The sequence below is a fragment of the Euphorbia lathyris genome, chromosome 1 (assembly GCF_963576675.1).
Source record: "Euphorbia lathyris chromosome 1, ddEupLath1.1, whole genome shotgun sequence".
NCBI lineage: Eukaryota > Viridiplantae > Streptophyta > Magnoliopsida > Malpighiales > Euphorbiaceae > Euphorbia > Euphorbia lathyris.
The window spans coordinates 51,061,725-51,068,179 of NC_088910.1; the positions used below are offsets into that span (position 1 = coordinate 51,061,725).

General features: G+C 35.0%; 3 non-coding genes across 3 annotated transcripts; all 3 read left to right on the forward strand.

The window, feature by feature from the left end:
• The first annotated feature begins 739 nt into the window (after positions 1 to 739).
• Positions 740 to 811, forward strand: LOC136216266 (small nucleolar RNA Z267). The gene has a single exon (XR_010683259.1). It is a non-coding gene; the product is annotated as a small nucleolar RNA Z267 (small nucleolar RNA).
• Positions 812 to 946: 135 nt separating this feature from the next.
• On the forward strand, positions 947 to 1,036 carry LOC136216272 (small nucleolar RNA R44/J54/Z268 family). The gene has a single exon (XR_010683266.1). It is a non-coding gene; the product is annotated as a small nucleolar RNA R44/J54/Z268 family (small nucleolar RNA).
• Positions 1,037 to 1,271: 235 nt separating this feature from the next.
• Positions 1,272 to 1,348, forward strand: LOC136216296 (small nucleolar RNA snoR122). The gene has a single exon (XR_010683287.1). It is a non-coding gene; the product is annotated as a small nucleolar RNA snoR122 (small nucleolar RNA).
• Positions 1,349 to 6,455: the final 5,107 nt, after the last annotated feature.

Below are 6,455 nucleotides of genomic sequence, written 5' to 3' on the forward strand. Positions count from 1 at the left end.
AATTTATCTTCTCTAATATTAGAACTGCATAAACCGATCTTGACCATTTTACTTTTTTTAAAGATACGTGCAATCATTCTTCCGCATTTAACTCATTTTTTTTATAACCGAGTGATTAATTGATTACATTTTATACAAGTTTATAGAGCTAATTAAATATTTTATATAAGTTGTGGGGCTATTGAAATATTTTGAAAATTCGAAGGCCAATCAAGTTATTTTTGCACAAGTTGAGGAACGCAAATGATGTACTAAGCCAAAACATATATATATATATATATATATATATATATATATATATATATATATATAAGGCATCTATAACTTGAATCATCCATCCTGTAACAAAGCCCAATTTATAAATGAGGATTCTACTTTTTCATATGTTTGACCCAAAAACCAGAGTGGACTTCTGGGCCACATAACAACTCCATAAGTTCTTATTTTTATTACGAGCCGGTCGGTCTGATATATAAGTTATGTGTGGCATCATTGTAAATATTAAAACATCGCAAAAACCCCTTTGAAACCCTAATTTCCGCCCTCTTTGACATATATAATAAGTGCTACCCCTCCATAGTTGCTGCCTCCATAAAGCCCTTGGTTCTGGCATCGCATCTACATCTTTCCTTGAGTTCTGATATCGTTTTTGTGGTAAAAGTTTTAATCTTCACGTTTCTTTGGCATCTGATTTCTTATTCAATTTGTTAGGTTTCGTTTTCTCGATCCTTCCCAAATCCCGTGCCTGTGATGGTGTTAAATATACTTTGAGATTTCGCATCTATGAAACATATTTTTATCTGAGGCATTTGGGCTCTGTTTCTCATTTATCTGATTCCATTTGTTGTGATTTTGTTAGAAGTTTGGCTGCCTTATGGTATGTTGTGCTTCAAAATCAATCTGAAGCTCTCTTTTTTCCCCTGATAAAATTAATTTACTAGTATGCAATGCAAATGATGATAAAACTAGACAGGGACATCAGATACTCCTTTGGAGAATGATGACTAAGTCTAAATGGGAATCTCTCTGATGCATTCATGTTTCCCCAAATTAATTTTAATTTGTTTACTTAGAATCAATGTGTGACAAAACTCTGTACTTTGTGATTTGTTTTTCTAAGATTAAATTTGGTCCGTTTACATGTTCTGCAATTGTCTTTCGAAAATTAATTTCAATGCTCAGTGTTTTCATCTAAGTTGTTGAAGCTTTTATGGGGGGATGCTTGTATTTTTTACCAAAAATTGATTGTTTATCCCAACGACATTATGCATTGCCTGTGATGTATCATTGCACGTATTATCAGATTAATTATGATGATATCAATGTAATTGTCACTACCTCTGAGGCAATGTTTTATTTGTTTTTCACAATTCATTTACACCGCGTGTTCATTTTCATGGTTTTGAATATTCATTTTGGCCATAATGAGAATAAATTTTATGGTCTGATCTTTGAAATTGTAATTTGATGAATGATTGCTTGCTACACCCAGTTTTGTCTTGTTGTTGGTTATTGTTGAGATAAAGCCTGATGATTATCATACAAGAACGGAGATTTGAATTGCCCTTGTTGTAGCCTAATCACATATTGGGCTCCAATGGTTGTCATGTAAAAAATTTCATGCACTGAATATGAAGGCTTATTGCTTATCAGCATGGTGTTTTTTTTACATGTCTGTTCCACTGGTTTAGACCATCTTTTATGGCAACAGTGCGGGATGGGGACAGTAATGCATTTCCCACTCCATCACCAATGTTTATGGGAATGGTTTCAGGGTATCCCCATTAAATAATTTGAGGATTTTTTTATCCCATCCCTGCCCCATAACGGATCCCCATGGATAATTTTTGCCTTTTCACTTCAAAAGGAAGAGTTTTAGGTGTTTGGTTAGTGACATTCTGTTTGTTTTTTACATCTGAAAAGCAGTATTGTGTGTTTGATTAGCGATCTCATGTTTGTCTTTTACACCTGAAAAGCAGCCTTTACAAAAGCAGAGAATCTCTGCTTTTTTCAAACAGCAAACAGTAGACAAAACAAACGGGCCTAAAGTAACCTTTTTAATAATGATTTAATAAGAGGTTTCATTAAATAAAAAATAACAGGTAAATAATTGCAAGAATGGCATGGTTGAATATAACCTATGTTTAAAACGAAGTAGCTTTTACTCTTGACAGATTGTTTAAAAATGGGAGTTGAAAGTATAGGTAGGTTAAAGACAAAAAGATGGGTTCACATTTAGTGAACACATGGAAAAATGCATGGCATATAGAGTCTGGAATTGCACTAGTTCCCACGAGTTTGACACAACTCAACTCTAGCTTTTAATGGTGTATTTGTAATTTGTTTTTAGCTTTTAATGGTGAATTATAATTTGTTTACGATTAACAATATATATGTATTAATGTGTGAGGAGTGACAATAGAGTTATATTTAAATTTAATATTTATTAATTTTTTTATTTTAAAATTAAGAAAAACGAATTTTTTTTTGGGATCTTCATGGGGATTTTATGGTAACGTGGTGGGGATCTCTACGGAACAGATATAGCAATCCTCATTCCCATTTAGATTTTGGAGAAAATATACTTTACATCTCCATCTCCAATTTTTTCGGTTATTCCTTGTCCCTGTTGTTTTGGACATCCACGGTTTTTGGGTTGTCTAACAACCTTGTAGCTTGGTTTCTCACTTCAGTTTTACTAGGACTCTTTCAATGCTTAATTCAAAGTGGTAAATGAATAAAAGATGAAAATGAAATGTTGATTAATACGATGGAATTCATTAAGCTAGAGGGATGCTAAGCTATAGTGTTTGTTGCTCGAAATATTAAATGTTAAATAGTTAACATGACAAACCAAGTTTCAAGGTTTATCAGCTTACAACAAAAGATGTTATGAGCTTCGAACTCCTCTCCAAAGTTTCAATATCTTGAACGATCTGTATCATGTCCAAAGCATGTGATGCATAACAGTCTTCGAGTGATGCAGAGATGTATTCATGATTTTTATTCTAAATCAACAAAGCAACAAAGCAATTTATTAATTTGAAAAAATTTAAATTTCAGCATTCATTGATATAAATTTGGTTAATTGGTAAGAAGTTTTTCTTAACAAATCATATCATATAAAAGATAAAAGAGTAAGTAATATTAAATTTTTAGAAATGATGGGCAACCTAATTGTGTCAAACATGATAAGCTTTCATGGAGGAGTGTTGAGAGTCTACTAGTTTATATTACGATGATGATAAAGGCTAATAGCAGGAAGAATGAAGGAGAGGAGGATCTACCCGTGTCCCATGAAGGTGATCTCTATGCTTGTGGAATGCGAAGATCTCTTTCTTAGTGAACTTCCGCATGGACTACTATCATTGGGTTTGTGGAATACTAAGATCTTTTTCTCGGTGAACTTCCGCATGGACTACTACCCTTGGGCTTGTGGAATACAATGATCTCTTTCTCGGTGAACTTCTGCATGGACTACTACCCTTGGGCTTGTGGAAAACCAAGATCTCTTTCTTGGTGAACTTTAGCATGGCCTACTACCTCTGGGAGAAATACAACACCACATTAACTATAAAAGCAAGCATGACACATGATTAATCAGAACATCTATTTTCATGGTAGCAAGAATTACGACTACAAATGTAAGTTTGTACAACTGACCATTCCTTGTTTTGATGGTAATTATGAACATTGGAGTATGTCGATGAAAATGTTTTACGGTTTAAGAAGTTTTCAAAGATGGTCTAGTTATATTGGGCCAACAAGTGAAATAATGCAAACAAATGCATAAGAACAGAAGATTGGTGAAATTAAGCTGCCATTTCATCATCATATATCCTTCTACTAGGATTGGGAATCCGCCTACTCTAAGGTTTGGCTTGTAGGCATGATCCATCATTCGTTCCTCCACTTATAACTTTTGGAAGATATTTTTAGTAATGAGATTGAGGGAACTTCAGGTGTAGCCCTGAATTTTTGCATCAATTAATACGATGCCAACATGTAAATGTGGAATAGGGTTAACAAAAGAGAATGAATGGTTCAACGGATCATACTTGTTGTGAGTGTTGAATGTGTGGATTTTGGTGTACCGAGCTTTAGTGATGGAGACTTTGAACTAAGGTCTTCTAGTTATGACATGTATCACACCTTTAAACTTCTTCTTCATTAGATTCTTTGCTCAGTCAGCATCAAAATTGTCTTTTTTAACAAAGCTAACAAGTTTGTCCCTTTTAATTAGCGCTCAATCTTCTCTCCTAGTTTAAAGAAGTTGTTCATGTCATGTTCCTTTACCCGATGGAAGCGGTAGTGGGATTTTGTCTCTTTTGTACCTTTCACTCAATTAACTAGCTTGGCTCTTTAGGTTTCTCAATGACAGTGCTCCTTGTCAATCTTTGAATAAGGTGTTTGAGATCATGGTTTCAATAGCTATCTGGCAATCCAAATTGTGAATATCTAGACATGCTTTATGAAATTTCTTAACATAAGTTCCTAGGCTTTCAGTAGCCTTTTGTTTGATGGCATACAAGGTTTTTTTTTTTGTTGTAAGTGGAGGGATCAAGATTATAAACTTGGTGTAAAATGTTGCCTTAAGTTGCTCCAATTTGTCGATGGATCTACGTTATAAACCTTGGTACTTATAGAATGCCACGTCTCTTAACATGTTGCTAAACAACTTGTATAACAAAGTGTCATCCGCCTTGACCATATCTATTTGGTCATTATTAACTCGCACATACGAGATTGGATCTTTCACACCTTTATACTTGGGAAAGGGAGGCTGCCAAAATTTCCTGTCTGCACAAAATACTAGGAGCCTCTAGACGTAATGTGCATAAGGGATGACACAAGTAGCCAAACAGATGGGGGAGTAAGGGGCGAAGTTAAGACGTTCATTCATACATAAATATTGGCAAGACCCAACATAATGGGAGAATAAAGTAATTACCGGGCATTACCTAATGGTTCATCGAAGGAAAGAGTTGCCTAATCACATCAACATAAGGGCCTCTAAGGCTAGTTGGAGCGGTGCTTGTAATTAGAGTTTTAAATTAAGAGCCAACTACTAGATGAGCAAACTTAACTGGGTTTGGCTCTTGGAGACCAAAAATCCTACCAGCCATTCGAAAGCCATCATGGACAAGGGCCTTTTTAGCTCGTAGGAGTGTAAAGCCTAAGGAAGGTTTCCCAAAGGAGTATTGGAAGAAAAGACATTAATATGTCCCAATGATTAGGGCTGTAAATGAGCCGAGCCGCTCGACATTCGGCTCGATAAAAGCTCGGCTCGGCTCGATTTTTTAATGAACCGCTCGTGAACACGATTTTCAGGCTCGGCTTGTAAACGAGCCGAACTTGAGCAGACCAAAGCTCGCGAGCAAGCACGATTAGAGGCTCGTGAACAAGTTCATGAACAAGTTCGATAAAAGATCGTGAGCTAACTCAATTATAATATTTTTATATTTTTAAAAATAAGTAATATTATTTTTTCATAAAAAAATTAAGTAATATTATTTTATAATTTGATATATAAAGGAGTAAAGTAATGTTTTAGGGTTTTTTCAGTTTTCCTTATCTCATTTCTGCCTCCATCCACTGTATTTCTTCTTTCTTCCTCAGTTTTCCATTTTCGCCTCCACCGTCTTCTTCATTCCTCCATCTCTCGTCGACCGCCATTGTCACGTCCATGTCTAAAATTTTCAAATTATTATAAGTTGATATTAGATGATATAACATTTCAAATCCATTGTTTTAAATTTTATGTCCGAGATAACATCTTCGAATACTTTATATCCGAGATAACATATATATATATATATCATGCTACATACAAATTAATCATCAACTCAAAATTAATACTTTAATTTAATTTTTTATGGGGAGGAGTAAATTGAGATTTTCAATTTGTATAGGGAAGAGTTAATTTAGATTTTCAATTTGTATGAGGAGGAGAAAAGTTAGAATATCAAGAATTAGAAATTAAATCCGTATGTCTCTCTCTCACTAACCAATTCCATCTTCTTCCTCACTTTCTCCCTTCTCTTTCAAAAAGAAAAACCAGGAAAAAAATCCAGGAAAGGCTATGGATGAAATGGTTTCTCTTGACCTCTCTCTCGTTTCTGTCTCGATGAAAAATTTAGAAAATCAGAAAACGCTCTCTGATGAGTTGGTCTCTCTCACTCCCATCTGCGGCCATGGATGTGTTAAGTTTCTCTGATCCATGTTCTCGGAGAACCATGCTCCAATTCGTAGCGGCTTCTGAATTTCGTGCGATTTCAGGTTATTTCCTACAGCTGTCTTGTTGTTTCAGTTAGTTTCACTCACTTTCTCGAAGGGTAAATGAAGCTTTTAGCTTCTCTTCTTCATTTCCGGGTCATAATGGGTATTTCGACCCCTACTACGGTAGATCGGTCGCCGGATCTTGACATGCAGGTAAGGATTCTAAGATTTGTTCA